Source organism: Giraffa tippelskirchi, chromosome 4, assembly GCF_054371585.1.
Source record: "Giraffa tippelskirchi isolate mGirTip1 chromosome 4, T2T-mGirTip1v1.2.pri, whole genome shotgun sequence".
NCBI classification, from domain to species: Eukaryota; Metazoa; Chordata; class Mammalia; order Artiodactyla; family Giraffidae; genus Giraffa; species Giraffa tippelskirchi.
Genome location: NC_137278.1, coordinates 65,859,855 through 65,876,128, shown reverse-complemented (window position 1 = coordinate 65,876,128; position 16,274 = coordinate 65,859,855). Strand labels below are relative to the sequence as shown.

The following is a 16,274-nucleotide window of genomic DNA, read 5'->3' as shown; positions in this document are numbered from 1 at the left end:
TATAATATACTCTGAACTTTTCTCAGCCTTAATTTTCTCAGCTATGAAATATGGTCAATAATTCTTCTCTCTAGTGGTGGTTGTAACAATTAAATATAATGTGGAGCTTGTGTAGGAAAGATGTTGGTGCTGCCTTTATCAGTTTCTGAATTGTTTAATTTCTTATAATGAGCATGAATTATTCATGTATTTTTTAATTAAGAAAAATATGTTAAGGCCTATCAGAGTGTCTGGCACAGAGAGGCACCTAATAAAGTCATTATTATGTCTGAAGGCAAAGTCAGAGTTTCCGTTTAACTCAATAGGGATTTGTCATCTCCAGAAGCTCGGCGCAAAGGGAAGAAATAAGATAGGGGAACAGCTAGAGGAGAATTCAGGTTACAGGTTTTTACTTGCCAGTGAGTAGAGCTTGTACATCTTGAAGTAAGGGCTGAGAACCACTGGGAGGGACAGTGCATTGGTTGAGGCAAGTGGGAATTAACCGATGGAGCAAAGTCCCAAGGAATTTGCGGTGGGCGGTGTCCTTGAACCTTGGATGAATTAACTTATTTTGGAGAAGATTAACAGTGACCTGTTAGTTAATAGGCCCCATTTTCTTTTTTTTAAATTAAGTTTTATTGAACTATAGTTGCTTTATAATGTTGTGTTAGTTTCTGTTGTACAGCAAAGAAGCCCCATTTTTTAAGGTAATAAAAAGACCACTTTGGAAAATGAGAAGAGAATTTAAAAATAAATCTACGGTTTTCCTTATTTATCTACCTGGTTCTGGGGGCCATGAGAATAAGTTTTCTGAAGAGGAGACATTAGTTTATTTTTCCATTTGTGGCTTGCAATGGTAGAATGATTGCTGGCAAAAAGAGTATCTTTTCAAGCAGCTTCCCTTGGTGTAGGTCAGGGGGCAGCAAGAGGAGTTATTTCTACAGCTGGAAAAAAGGTTCAGAGCTGTCTTCCTGGAGTCGGCTCTCATTTCATAGTCTAAAATAGATGTGAAATACTGTGCTATTTGGGAATCAGAGCCTATTCATTCTAAGCACATCTGTTGATAGCTGTTGAAATTCAAATAAAATCAAATAAAGTCCAAGTAATGTTCATGTTATACTTATCAATTTCAAGGAGTGTTAAAAAACACATATACAGAAAACCTACACTCCAGTCACTGACAACTAAGACACAACTTGGAAAGCTTTGATTTTCTGCCAACCATAGCTACTTTGAACCTGGGCCACCACATTTTAATTCCTTTAAAATGCCCCTTCTTCCCTACTTGAACTGTTCAACTGAGATTCATTTTCATTTCAGAAGTTTAAATATGAACTGTATCAAATAGTTCTGTATTTTGATTCTGATGATTCCACAACCTTCAGTAGTGAAATGAGGTGGTTAGACTACTAAACTCATAAAGCCAAGATTGAATGAATGCATTTTTCTCTGTCTTCTCTCCAATTTTAGTAAATAAAAAATTTCAGTTAGGTGCTATTAAGGAAACTTGGTATCTCTATCAATTTATACATGACTCCAGTCCATAAGGGATTTAAGGCATCTTTAAAAAGGCAAACACAAGACAGAAAAATAAAGGAATTTTTTTTTTCAATTAAGCCATGACTCTCTGATAACAAGATCTGACCTATCAAATGTATTGAAAGAAATAGAGTCATTTTAAGGTGGTGAGTTGTAGTTTTTTCTTAAGAGTTAAAATTTTGATTAGTGTTTCAGGTACCATATTAATATGTCTTTACATGGGAGTTTACAGTGTTCCAAGTAGGTATAACACCCAAGAACATTACATGAATTATCTCCTTTAGTTTAAACCTCATAATTACCTTATGAAGTATTATTATTTCCATCTGATAGATAAAATAAGTTTTCAAGGTTTACAAATAAGAAGGTTTATAAATAAGTAATTTGCCCAAAGTCACATAACTGAGTCAGGATTCAAATCCATGTCTGTTATTCTGAGTTATTAACTCAACAAACTGTGGAAAATTCTTCAAGAGATAGGAATATCAGACCACTTGACCTACCTCCTGAGAAATCTGTATGCAGGCCAAGAAGCAACAGTTAGAACTGGACATAGAACAACAGGCTGGTTCCAAATCGGGAAAGGAGTACGTCAAAGCTGTATATTGTCACCTTGCTTATTTAACTCACATGCAGAGTACATCATACGAAATGCTGGACTGGATGAAGAACAAGCTGGAATCAAGATTGCCAGGAGAAATATCAATAACCACAAATATGCATATGACACCACCCTTATGGTAGAAAGTGAAGAAGAACTAAAGAGCCTCTTGATGAAAGTGAAAGAGGAGAGTGAAAAAGTTGGCTTAAAGCTCAACATTCAGAAAACTAAGATCATGGCATCTGGTCCCATCATTTCATGGCAAATAGATGGGGAAACAGTGAGAGACTTTATATTTTTGGGCTCCAAAATCACTGCAGATGGTCACTGCAGCCATGAAATTAAAAGACACTTACTCTTTGGAAGGAAAGTTATGACCGACCTAGACAGCATATTAAAAAGCAGAGACATTACTTTGCCAACAAAGGTTCGTCTAGTCAAGGCTATGGTGTTTCCAGTAGTCATGTATGGATGTGAGAGTTGGACTATAAAGAAAGCTGAGCGCCAAAGAATTGATGCTTTTGAACTGTGGTGTTGGAGAAGACTCTTGAGAGTCCCTTGGACTGCAAGGAGATCCAACCAGTCCATCCTAAAGAAAATCAGTCCTGAATATTCATTGGAAGGACTGATGCTGAAGCTGAAACTCCAATACTTTGGCCACCTGATGCAAAGAGCTGACTCACTTGAAAAGACCCTGACGCTGGGAAGGATTGAAGGCGGGAGGAGAAGGGGATGACAGAGGATGAGATGGTTGGATGGCATCACTGACTCAATGGACATGAGTTTGAGTAAACTCTGGGAGTTGGTAATGGACAGGGAGGCCTGGCATTCTGCAGTCCGTGGGGTCACAAAGAGTCAGACACTACTGAGCGACTGAACTGAACTAAAATCTAAATTATGCCTTATACACGGGAGGCTGTGAAAGAGAAGATCAAGGACTATAAAAAATAAATAGAAATATACTAGAAGTTACAAAAAGCAAATTCACATGTAAAAGGAGACATATGTCCAAATCCAGGCAAAGTTTTAAAGCAAGTATTATAGTAAAAATACAGCATCAGGAAGGAAGACAAACAGTATCAACAGCACAGAACAAGGCTCCACAGACAAAGGTGTGGCAGAATCACACACTCGATTCTCAAGGTGTGTCCTTGCGTTCTCTAGTGGCTTTGGGAAACATGAGTGCTCTCTGTAGGGTTCTGGAGCAGTAAAAGATCCTTACTCTAGGAAGCTTAATAACTTACCATTTGACACTAATACTCCTGGTTTCTTCTAACTCTGTGCTTTCATCTGTATGTTGAAAAATACAACCAATGTTAGAATCTGTAATGTTTAATAACTAGTATTGCTCACCTATTAGTATAGGGGTTTCCTTATTCCTTCTCAATTTATAGAAAAAATATTACCCATGATTCCACTATGCTTTGTCAATAGTGATTTTCATTGTTGCCTTTTTTGATGTGTATTATAAAGCAGAATTATTATTTGACTCCTTCCACCATTAAATAATAACATTTTTTAAGTTTTCCTAATTACAATTCTAATGGCTGTATAACAGTCTATTGAATTTTTATTTATACTGGGCATTTTTTTTTGCTTCCAGTATTTTGCTATTATAAATATCCTTCTAAGAAGTGATTAATGTATACAGTTTACTTGTATTTCTTCATAAGTGAATTGTACGTTTATATACTTGGACTATTTATCTGTTGAGGTTTTAACATTTTTGAAAATTTGAGTAAGTTCTTTATATATTATATATACTACTGTTCTATCATGATCCATACAGATACTTCCAATTATGTTTCTCTTCTTTTAATTTTGTTAGTTTTTTATGTTAGAACCATTGTTTTACTTGATGTTGTTGAGCTATTTATTTTTTCCTTTGTGATTTTCTTTACTGCCCTAAGCTTTTCAAAGATACTATTCCTCTAAAGATTTCATTAATATGTGATTTTTTCCTCATAGCTCTGCTAAGAATTAAAGCTAATATTTACTCTTTTTAATCCACTAGAGGCTTACTCTTGTAGTGTGTTACAAGAGCTTATCTAAATCACCTTTTGTTTTGTGTTTGTTTGCCAGTTACCCTAGCAATTATTAAAGTATAATTAGGCAATTATGAAATAGAATTAGGCAATTATTAAATAAATATTATCTTTCTTAATTATGATAGTTATATGATACATTAAATTTATTTCTATGTGTCCCACACTTCTTTAATCATTTAATTATTATACTTTATTTTAGAATTTCCTGGGAGCTAGATCAGCATCATAACTTATGGCTTGTTAGTGTAGAATTTTAACATTTAACAAATAGTAAATTTTACTTGGTAAAATTTGTTTGCCTATCATAACTATATACATCAATTTTCTCATCTTGTTTTATACATTCTAATATATCTTTATAGCTTTCTTTACATATGGCTCATAAGTCTTTAAATCTTCTTTATAAATGTCATAGGCAATTCTGTTAAATTTATCTATCCCATTTCTTTTTCTTTCTTTGGAATGGAATTTATTTCCTCTTCATTATGTTATTGAACTGGCTATTAAGTTATTGAATTTAAAGGAAAGCATCTAATTATGGCAAATTCATTATAAACCTGGTCACATTGATAAACTCATGGGATAATAAATTTAAACAGATTTCTTAGGACTTCTATACATGTAGTGCTTTCTGAAAATAGAGTTTTCTCTCTCCCTTTAATGTATCATTCCAAAGTGAATAACAGTTTCCTAAATAGCAGTTTTCATTTGTGTATTAAATGGCTGAGCATTAGGCTGAGAGAGAGACTTGAATCCTTCTCTCAGGAGACTTGAATCCTACTGTCAATTCCTCAACTAAGAGAGCCATCTAGCAAGCACCTTCTGTGGGTCAGGCACCATACTAGGCACTTTACATAGTCCATCTTGCCTAAGGCTTAGATTAGATACACTGTTAAATATCATAGGTAAGGGAGCTGAAGTTTAACAGGTATAGAAGGCTGGCCTATGCTAGGCCCCCAAGAGCACTGAGAAATGGAATATGGAAGTGTATAACTGTGGTAGTCTGAGTGTGAAAGGCCATGGTTTGTGGTTCTGGAGTCCTTGACCTGGCAGATTTTTCACTCCCTGTGGAGCCCTGGCAACTGAACTTTAGCCAAGGGCCTGAGAAACTAGGGAGGCATGGAGAAGCTGCATCAGCTTACTTTCATCCTTATCTTGTACGTACACTTCACACTTCCTGCTTCCAGGTCACACAGTAAACATGAGAGAAAGCAGTCCTGGAGGAAGTCTGTGTTCCTCTTCTTACCAGCCTATCAACCCAGATCAGCCTTTTGAGGTCTGGCTCAGCTCACTGGGTTAAGTAATTTGTCCAGTATCATCAGTGAGTAATGGATAAGTGGCTTGCTCCATAGCCAGTGGTCTTGTCATTCTCCCAGTGATTCTATGCCAGGGGTGTAGTTTGGGCAGGTCATTTCACCTTTCTGCCATAACTCCTTCATCTGTACAATGCAAGAGTCAGATAATGATCCAGGTCTGACAGGCAGACTGTTGTTGAATACATCTTTTACTCTTCTTCAAGACTGCAAATTCCTCAAAGACAGACTATACTTTCCATGATCTTGAATCACTCTTATTACTTTGCACATGACAAATGCTCAATGAATATTTGTTGATGCAGAATGAACGCATTGATCAGTCAACTGAAGACAATAGTCTTAATGCTCTTCTCACAGGAGATCTTCAGTGCTAGAACACAGGTTCCTGTAGGGTCATTTCACACTGCAATTGTGGAATTTTTTTTATAAAGATAGCATTTTTCATGAACCTCTTTATAAGAAGATGCTTAACAAGGGTCAGCTTGTCTTCATCTGAAAAGAACAATTGAGACTAGGAAAGCAGAAAGGCTAGAAAGGATTCAGGTTGGGAACTGTGGTAAGTAGACTGTCCTCTGACAAAGCTGTTTTGGCTGTGTTTATTCTTTGTGCTGCTGTCTAGCAACAATATGACAAAACGGTGACTGTTCAAATGTAATCAAACTAGAGCCTGTCCAAAATCAGTTTTGAGTAAATGATGAACTATGGGAAGCAAAGCTTAATATCTTTGGGCATGCAATAGAAAATTACCAAATATTATGTTCCTGTAATTTAAACACAGTGTTTCAAATGTACCCTTAGAAGATACAATTCTATTACTTGCATATTAATTAATAGCATGTTCTCTTTTTATGCCAAAAAAAAAAATTCCAAAAGAAGCTACCCAGCCTTCAGGAGGGGTAGAATCTGTGGATTCTGTAATTACTGATATTAAACTTAAAATCTCATTGAAGTCATTAGTTAATATTTCTAAATCTTTATGTCTGAAGACTTCTGAGCAGATGTCCCAACAACTTTCTTGCCACCTCTCCATTCCCAGCCAAAGAGGGGAGGGAGAGACCACCTATACTGCCAATAGTTATAAAGGTTATTTGCGGAAGAAAAACAGGAATTTGCAGTATGCACACATGTCTGGCTTCGTCTCTTGAGTTTCACAAAGACCAGCATCATATTGCACTATAGAATTACCGTTGTCTGAGATTAAAAGAGAAATCTAGGGAAATGAAATATTTTTGTCAAAAATTACTGAAATGTCAAATGTTTTTAAACTAAGCTTTTATATATTAATAAAAGGAAACATATGGAGGGAAAAGCTATAAGGAGTCAGTTTTTTATGAGCCTCAGTATTGCTGGAAAAGAAAACATTACAGAGACCAGACCAGTTTCTCTAACACGGATACAAAGAAGAATGACGTCATCATAGCAGCAGGTCTGTGCTGCCACAGTAAGATCACTGGTGGTGCTTTCCATATCCTTTAACTAAACCAAAATACCTGCATTCAGTTGCAACCTGAGAAATGGGCAATAAAGTCACAAATGACTTTACTTTCTTTTTTTTTTTTTTACATATTACACTTTGTAATAGTGTTTAGTTTTATTGTCTCAGAACAGGAAAAGGAAAACATCAGGTTAATTAAATTATTCATCATGTGCATAATTTTCACATCATCAAGAAGAGGTACAGGGCTCAGTTATAGAAAATGCCATGGCAACTTGAAGTGAGATGGTCCTGAATTCTCTAGACTTCTTTCAGGCTTCCTAATATTAAAGTTCTGTGCAAGGTAAGATATGAAAGAAGAAAAAAAAAAACCTCCTCATCTAAACAACCTTGATCTGAATAAATATACTGATAAATTTTATCTCTCTGCTAGAATAGCGTGACTCCACCAGGCCTCAAGGATTTCCTGTGGACCAAGTTCCAAGTTCTAGAGTGGTTGTCTAGTTCCCCCTCCCACCCTTTCTCCATTGGAATCCTGCCAGATGATACTGTGCAAAAGTGATAAAGTCACTTCAAAAATTTTTAAGGAGGCTCATGACTGTGTATATAACTGTGGAAAGGTTTATGAGTCACGAAAGAGTCTGCATGCAACGCAGGAGATGCAGGAGACAGGGGTCGGCTCCTGGGCCAGGAAGATGCCCTGGAGAAGGGAATGGCAACCAACTCCAGTATTCTTGCCTGGGAAATCCCATGGATAGAGGAACCTGGCAGGGCTACAGTCCATGGGGTTGCATAGAGTCAGACACAACTGAACGACTAACACACACAAAGTTTATTTTGACCTTGAGTTAAAAGGATCCAGCTCTACTGGCTGACTTGAATGGGGCTGCTCTTCTTTATTTACTAAAGCTAAATTTCAGATCAGCCCTTGAATTATGTGAGCTCAGCTATATTCTCTAAAAGAGAGCCAGGCCAATGTGAACCTGGATCCAAGTTTACTTATTCAGTAACATCTGGCTACTTGGATCCCATCATCTGTCGTGTATCTCACCATGTCACTCCCAACCACAGGAAACTGAGGATCAGCTTTGTGGGACTGTGTGACAGAGGTAGCACTCTCATAAATATATTTTTAACAGATCTAAATTTTGTAAGTAAACTAATACCACTTGACTATTTTTAACTTCTGATTTTAGATCAGGAAAGAAAACCATTTTAAAAACATTTTCCCTAAAAATCTTGGAATAAGATAGGAATAGGGACATCTTCTCGTGCTTTATTTTGGCAAGTGCTTCCTGAGGCTCTCACCAGGAGAGGGTGACGGCTCTCAGAGTGTGGAGCAGCCATGTAGGGATTTAACAATAACAATCCTCTTCCTAAGGATACCAAGCTCTGGAAAATGACTGAGCAGATTTATAGAATCTAGTGCATTAAGTGAATTCCATTTAGGAGAATTTGGTATGTCAGCCTGTGCTGTTTTATAGTAAACATCCAAGCCCTGCCTAGTTTATCTAATAGAGTATTTATAAGGACAAAGTAAGTTCCAATTTAATGTAATTTCTTATTAATATTTAGTCAAAGTAAAATGCAACATTAAGCATATTACTAACTATATTCATTATAGTAGTTTACTTAGCAGTTGCTATGGGTTCTGTATTTATATATCATACATCTTTTTCTGGAAAAAAAATTGAAGCTGAAACTTAAATAGCTTACATGTTTGCTCTTTTTTATCCTTCACAGGAGAAATTTCTTTAAAGAAATTATAAATATCTAGGTATACTGTTTTTAGTATTTACTCCCTCTAATCTATCCTCAACAGGCAGCTTGACTCTTCATTCAGAAATACAACTCAGTTCTCATCTTTACAGAAAAAATTCTACATCTTCAGCAAGCTGTACAAGACCCTCCATCATCTAGCCACAGCCTCACTAATCTATTTTAATCTATAAGAATCTTCTACTTGTGTTGTATGAAAGGAGAGAAGGTTAGCACACTCTCCTAGACAAGAATGGAAGAGGCCCTTGGGCCTCACAGCATCCATATGGTTAAGGCATTGCCACCTACTTCATGGCATCTAACAACCACTGTTGAAAGAAAAAAGTCTCCTACTCGAAATGTCTGGTGTCTCCTTGTTGTTAGTTTGAGTACTTTAGCTACCATTTTCCTTTGTTAATAACACATCATAAATATGTTGCTGCTGCTGCTGCTAAGTCGCTTCAGTCGTGTCCAACTCTGTGCGATCCCATAGACGGCAGCCCACCAAGCTCCCCTGTCCCTGGGATTTTCCAGGCAAGAACACTGGAGTGGGTTGCCATTCCCTTCTCCAATGCATGAAAGTGAAAAGTGAAAGTGAAGTCGCTCAGTCGTGTCCGACTCTTTGCGACCCCATGGACTGCGGCCTACCAGGCTCCTCTGTCCATGGGATTTTCCAGGCAAGAGTATTGGAGTGGGGTGCCATTGCCTTCTCCCATAAATATGTTAGTATAACAGTTTTTCAATATTATAAAACTTATTTACACACAGGAAAAAATCACTCCTTATTACCATGTTGGAGTTAACATGGGTGCTTCCCTGATGGCTCAGATGGTAAAGAATCTGCCTGCAATGTAGGAGACCCAGGTTCAACCCCTGGGTGGGGAAGATCCCCAGAGAAGGGAATGGTTACCCAATCCAGTATGCTTACCTGGAGAATTCCATGGACAGAGGAGACTGGTAGGGCTACAGTCCATGGAATCACAAAGAGGCAGATGTGACTGAGCGACTAACACACATCTTTACCTATAACACACCTTTGGAGAGACAACACCATTGGTAAAATATTGCATAGTAGTTAACTCTGGATATCATTACTTCTCAAGAAGAGACATTGCCAATAAAATTTCAGCATTCATTGTACTGACTTTGATCACAATTTATATTTTGATCTGAGTTCAGATTGTTCTTTCCCATAGGAAAGGGAAAAAAAGTTTTTATTCTCTTAGGCATTTTTCAAAAACATTTGTAATCTTCTTATTAATTTAAAATTGATACATATCCATTGGAGAATTTTGAAAATAATTTGAAAACAAGTAAAGAGAAAATAAAAAAAACTGCCCATATTTCAGAAGATACCATTACCACTTTGTACATCTTTCAGATATTTTTCCATGTATATTTTCCTACAAAAGTGAGGTCATACTATACATATTGTTTTGCAACTTGCTTTTAAAAAACAATACCATATTACAAACATCTTTATTAATAAAAATTTATCTTAATAACTTTAACAGCTAGTAGTCCTTTATATGGAAATACAGTCATGTACTTACATTTCTAATTATTGGACATTTAAATTGCTTGAACTATTTTCTTGTTGCATACAATGGACATTCTTGAGGCAAAATCTTTACCTGTATCCTCAATGATACTTTAGGATGAGAATCACTGAGTCACATTTTAAAAAGTAACTTTTATTACAGTATAGTTGGTTTACAATGTTAGTTTTTGCTGTACAGCAAAGTGAGTCAGTTATACATATATCCATTCTTTTTAAGATTCTTTTCCCATGTAGGTTATTATAGAGTACTGAGTAGAGTAGGATGCTACCCATCCTTGTTAGTTATCTATCATATAGCAGTGTGTATGTTAATCCTACTCTCCCAATTTATCCCTCCCCTTCCTTTTCTGCCTGGTAACTACAAGTTTGTTTGCTACATCTGTGACTCTATTTCTGTTTTGTAAGTAAATTCTTTTGTATCTTTTTTAAAACTTTAGATTCCACAAATAAACAGTATCACATATTTGTCTTTATCTAACTTCACTTAGTATGACAATCTCTAGGTCCACCCATGTTAATGCAAATGGCATTATTTTTTCCCTTACTTATTTATTTATTTCTGGCTTTGCTGGGTCTTTGTTGCTGCGTGGGCTTTTTCTCTAGTTGTGGTGAGTGGGGGCTACTCTCTAGTTGCAGTGGACGGGCTTCTCATTGCGATGGCTTCTCTTGTTGCAGAGCTCAGGCTCTAGGCATGCAGTCTTCAGTAGCTGCAGTACCTGTGCCCAGTTGTTGCAGCTCCCGGGCTGTAGAGCACAGACTCAGTAGTTGTGGCACATGGGCTTAGTTGCTCCACAGCATGTGGGATCTTCCTACACCAAGGATCAAACCTGTATCTCCTGCACTAGCAGGCAGATTCTTCACCACTGAGCCACCAGGGAAGCCCTATTTTGTCCCTTTTTATGGCTGAGTAATATTCCATTGTAAATATGTATGATATATTCTTTATCCATTCCTCTGTCAATGGACAATTAGGTTGCTTCCATATCTTGCCTATTGCAAATAGTGCTGCAATGAACACTGGAGTGCACATATCTTTTCAAATTATGGTGTTCTCTGGATATATGCCCAGGAGTGGGATTGCTGGGTCACATGGTAGTTCGGTATTTATTTTTTTAAGAAACTTCCATACTGTTCTCCGAAATGGTTGTACCAATTTACACTGTAAGAGGGTTTTCTTTTCTCCACACCCTCTTCAGCATTTCTTGTTTATAGATTTTTTGATGATGGCCATTTTGACTATGTGAGGTTGTCACATTTTATTTATCTAATTAGACAATACATGCTAGATGTAAAAAAATTCTGAAGGAACAATGGGATATTCAGTGAAAAATAAGCCTCCCTCTTGATTTTCCTCTAGATATTCTTCTCCCTCCTGGGGGGTAGTACTTTTAGTAATCTTCACTTTATTTTCACAGAAATATTTCATTCACTTATAAACTTTTACATATAAATCATCTAGTATGCATAGTAAGAGATTAGTAAAATGGTTTCAATAGTGAAATTTGTTTTATAATTTTATATATGCTAGATAATCATGGCACAAAACCTTCTACAATAAGGTGACATTGAGTTATTTCAGTTCTGTGGTGGTGGTTTAGTTGCTAAGTGGTGACTGACTCTTGCAACCCCATGGACTGTAGCCTGCCAGGCTTCTCTGTCCATGGGATTCTCCAGGCAAGAATACAGGAGTGGGTTGCCATTTCTTTCTCCAGGGGATTTTCTCAACCCAGGAATTGAACCCGGGTCTCCTGCATTGCAGGCAGATTCCTTACCAACTGACTATGAGCTCTATCAGTTCAGTTCAGTCTCTCAGTCATGTCCAACTCTTTGCAATCCCATAAAGTGCAGCATGGCAGGCCTCCCTGTCCATCACCACCTCCTGGAGTCTACCCAAACCCATGTCCATTGAGTCGGTGATGCCATCCAACCCTCTCATCCTCTGTTGACCCCTTCTCCTCCTTCCCTCAATCCTTCCCAGCATCAGGGTCTTTTCAAGTGAGTCAGCTCTTCGCATCAGGTGGCCAAAGTATTGGAGTTTCAGCTTCAGCATCAGTCCTTCCAATAAATATTCAGGACTGATTTCCTTTAGGATGGACTGGTTGGATCTCCTTGCAGTCCAAGGGACTCTCAAGAGTCTTCTTCAACACCACAGTTCAAAAGCATCAATTCTTCAGCACTCAGCTTTCTTTATAGGCCAATACTCACAACCGTACATGACTACTGGAAAAACCATAGCCTTGAATAGACAGACCTTTGTTGGCAAAGTAATGTCTCTGCTTTTTAATATGCTGTCTAGGTTGGTCATAACTTTCCTTCCAAAGAGTAAGTGTCTTTTAATTTCATGGCTGCAGGCACCATCTGCAGTGATTTTGGAGCCCCCAAAAAGAAAGTCAGCCACTGTTTCCACTGTTTCCCCATCTATTTGCTATGAAGTGATGGGACTGGATGCCATGATCTTAGTTTTCTGAATGTTGAGCTTTAAGCCAGCTTTTTACTCTCCTCTTTCACTTTCATCAGAGGCTCTTTGGTTCTTCTTTGCTTTCTGCCATAAGGGTGGTATCATCTGCATATCTGAGGTTATTGATATTTCTCCCGGCAATCTTGATTCCAGCTTGTGCTTCATCCAGCCCAGTGTTTCTCATGATGTACTCTTAATATAAGTTAAATAAGCAAGGTGACAATATACAGCCTTGACGTACTCCTTTTCCTATTTGGAACCAGTCTGTTGTTCCATGTCCAGTTCTAACTGTTGCTTCCTGACCTGCATACAACTTTCTCAAGAGGCAGGTCAGGTGGTCTGGTATTCCCATCTCTTTCAGAATTTTCCAAAGTTTATTGTGATCCACACAGTCAAAGGCTTTGGCATAGTCAATAAAGCAGAAATAAATGTTTTTCTGGAACTCACTTGCTTTTTCGATGATCCAGCGGATATTGGCAATTTGATCTCTGGTTCCTCTGCCTTTTCTAAAACCAGCTTGAACAGCTGGAAGTTCACGGTTCACATATTGCTGAATCCTGGCTTGGAGAATTTTGAGCTCTATATTATCACTTAATTGAGATTATACTTTTATATAACTTTTGTTGTTGTTATTTAGTTGCTAAGTCATGTCCAACTCTTTGGGACCCTATGGACTGTAGCTCACCAGGCTTCTCTGTCCATGGGATTTCCCAGGCAAGAATACTGGAATTGGTTGCCATTTCCTTCTCCAAGGGATCTTCCCAACCCAGAGATAGAATTTGTGTATCCTGCACTGGCAGGCGCATTCTTTACTGCTGAGCCACCAAGAAAGCCTACTTTTATATAATATCATTTATCAACTACTGTTAATAGTTTTATCTTCATTGGACACTCTTAAGACTTATTTTAATTTTTTTATTGGAAAATTGCTTTGCAGAATTTTGTTGTTTTCTGTCAAACCTCAACATGAATCAGCCATAGATATACATATATCCCCTCCCTTTTGAACCTCCCTCCCATCTCCCACCCTATCCCACCCCTCTAGATTGATACAAAGCCCCTGTTTGAGTTTCCTGACACATACAGCAAATTCCAGTTGGCTATCTATTTTACATATGGTAATGTAAGTTTCCATGTTACTCTTTCCATACATCTCACCCTCCCTTCTCCTCTCCCCATGTCCATAAGTCTACTCTCTATGTCTGTTTTCCATTGTTGCCCTGTAAATAAATTCTTCAGTACGATTTGAAGAAGAACTAAAGAGCCTCTTGATGAAAGTGAAAGAGGAGAATGAAAAAGTTGGCTTAAAGCTCAACGTTCAGAAAACTAAGATCATGGCATCTGGTCCCATCACTTCATGGGAAATAGATGGGGAAACAGTGGAAACAGTGTCAGACTTTATTTTTTTGGGCTCCAAAATCACTGCTGATGGTGATTGCAGCCATGAAATTAAAAGATGCTTACTCCTTGGAAGGAAGGTTATGGCCAACCTAGATAGCATATTTAAAAGCAGAGACATTACTTTGTCAACAAAAGTATGTCTAGTCAAGGCTATGGATGTGAGAGTTGGATGGTGAAGAAAGCTGAGCGCCTCAGAATTGATGCTTTTGAACTGTGGTGTTGGAGAAGACTCTTGAGAGTCCCTTGGACTGCAAGGAGATCCAATCAATCCATCCTAAAGGAGATCAGTCCTGGATGTTCATTGGAAGGACTGGTGTTGAAGCTGAAACTCCAATACTTTGGCCACCTCATGCAAAGAGTTGACTCATTGGAAAAGACCCTGATGCTGGGTAGGATTGGGGGCAGGAGGAGAAGGGGATGACAGAGGATGAGATGGTTGGATGGCATCACAGACTCGATGGACATGGGTTTGGGTAGACTCTGGGAGTTGGTGATGGACAGAGAGGCCTGGCATGCTGCAATTCATGGGGTCGCAGAGAGTCAGACATGACTGAGCAACTGAACTGAACTGAACTGATTTTTCTAGATTCCATATATATGCATTAGAATACGATTATTTATGTTTCTCTTTTTGACTCACGTCACTCTGTATAACAGGTTCCAGGTTCATCTACCTCATCAGAACTGACTGAAATGTGTTCCTTTTTATGGCCGGGTAATATTCCATTGTGTATATATACCACAACTTCTTTATCCATTCATCTGTTGATGGATATCTAGGTTGCTTCCATGTTCTAGCTAGGGTAAATAGTGCTGCAGTGAACAATGGGATACATGTGTCTTTTTTGATTTTGGTTTCCTCAGGGTATATGCCTAGGAGTGGGATTGCTGGATCATATGATGGTTTTATTCCTAGTTTTTTAAGGAATCTCCATATCGTCTTTGATAGTGGCTGTATCAATTTACATTCCCACCAACAGTGCAAGAGCATTCCCTTTTCTCCACACCCTCTCCAGCATTTATTGTTTGTAGACTTTTCAATGATGGCCATTCGGACTGGTATAGTTTTGATTTGCATTTCTCTAATAATGAGCGATGTGCCTCTTGAGAAACCTGTATGCAGGTCAGGAAGCAACAGTTAGAACTGGACATGGAACAACAGACAGGTTCCAAATTGGGAAAGGAGTACATCAAGGCTGTATATTGTCATCCTGCTTATTTAACTTATATGCAGAGTACATCATGAGAAATGCTGGGCTGGATGAAGCACAAGCTGGAATCAAGATAGCCAAGATAAATATCAATAACCTCAGATATGCAGATGACACCACCCTTATGGCAGAAAGTGAAGAAGAACCAAAGAGCCTCTTGATGAAAGTGAAAGAGGAGAGTGAAAAAGTTGGCTTAAAGCTCAACATTCAGAAAACTAAGATCATGGCATCCAGTCCCATCACTTCATGGGAAATAGATGGGGAAACAGTGGAAACAGTGGCTGACTTTCTTTTTGGGGGCTCCAAAATCACTGCAGATGGTGATTGCATCCATGAAATTGAAAGACACTTACTCGTTGGAAGGAAAGTTATGACCAACCTAGACAGCATATTAAAAAGCAGAGACATTACTTTGTCAACAAAGGTCCGTCTAGTCAAGGCTATGGTTTTTCCAGTAGTTATGTATGGATGTGAGAGTTGGGGTATAAAGAAAGCTGAGTGCTGAAGAATTGATGCTTTTGAACTGTGGTGTTGGAGAAGACTCTTGAGAGTCCCTTGGACTGCAAGGAGATCCAACCAGTCCATACTAAAGGAAATCAGTCCTGAATATTTATTGGAAGGACTGATGCTGAAGCTGAAACTCCAATACTTTGGCCACGTGATGTGAAGAGCTGACTCATTTGAAAAGACCCTGATGCTGGGAAGGATTGAGGGCAGGAGGAGAAGGGGTCGACAGAGGATGAGAGGGTTGGATGGCATCACCGACTCAATGGACATGGGTTTGGGTAGACTCCAGGAGATGGTGATGGACAGGGAAGCCTGGCATGCTGTGGTTCATGAGGTTGCAAAGAGTCGGACATGACTGAGCGACTGAACTGAACTGAGCATCTTTTCATGTGTTTGTTAGCCATTTGTATGTCCTCTTTGGAGAAATGTCTAAGTCTTTTCCCCACTATTTGATTGGGTT

General features: G+C 38.3%; 1 protein-coding gene, 2 long non-coding RNA genes and 1 other non-coding gene across 4 annotated transcripts in view; 3 read left to right on the top strand and 1 right to left on the bottom strand.

The window, feature by feature from the left end:
- The window catches only part of LOC145545346 (uncharacterized), a 140,032-nt gene that overhangs the window by 64,080 nt on the left and 59,678 nt on the right, over positions 1–16,274 (bottom strand). The window contains exons 5-6 of the long non-coding RNA XR_014082013.1: positions 3,364–3,409; positions 2,022–2,193 (exon numbers count right to left, since the gene is read on the bottom strand). This is a non-coding gene — a long non-coding RNA (uncharacterized LOC145545346). The remainder of the gene's footprint in view (positions 1–2,021; positions 2,194–3,363; positions 3,410–16,274) is intronic.
- ACYP2 (acylphosphatase 2) overlaps positions 1–16,274 on the top strand; it is a 184,156-nt gene that overhangs the window by 132,906 nt on the left and 34,976 nt on the right. The gene's annotated exons all lie outside the window — the stretch shown is intronic.
- LOC145545347 (uncharacterized) lies at positions 8,011–9,036 on the top strand. Its single transcript, XR_014082014.1, has 2 exons — positions 8,011–8,068; positions 8,741–9,036. It is a non-coding gene; the product is annotated as an uncharacterized LOC145545347 (long non-coding RNA).
- LOC145504132 (U6atac minor spliceosomal RNA) lies at positions 8,884–9,011 on the top strand. Its single transcript, XR_014052113.1, has one exon. It is a non-coding gene; the product is annotated as a U6atac minor spliceosomal RNA (small nuclear RNA).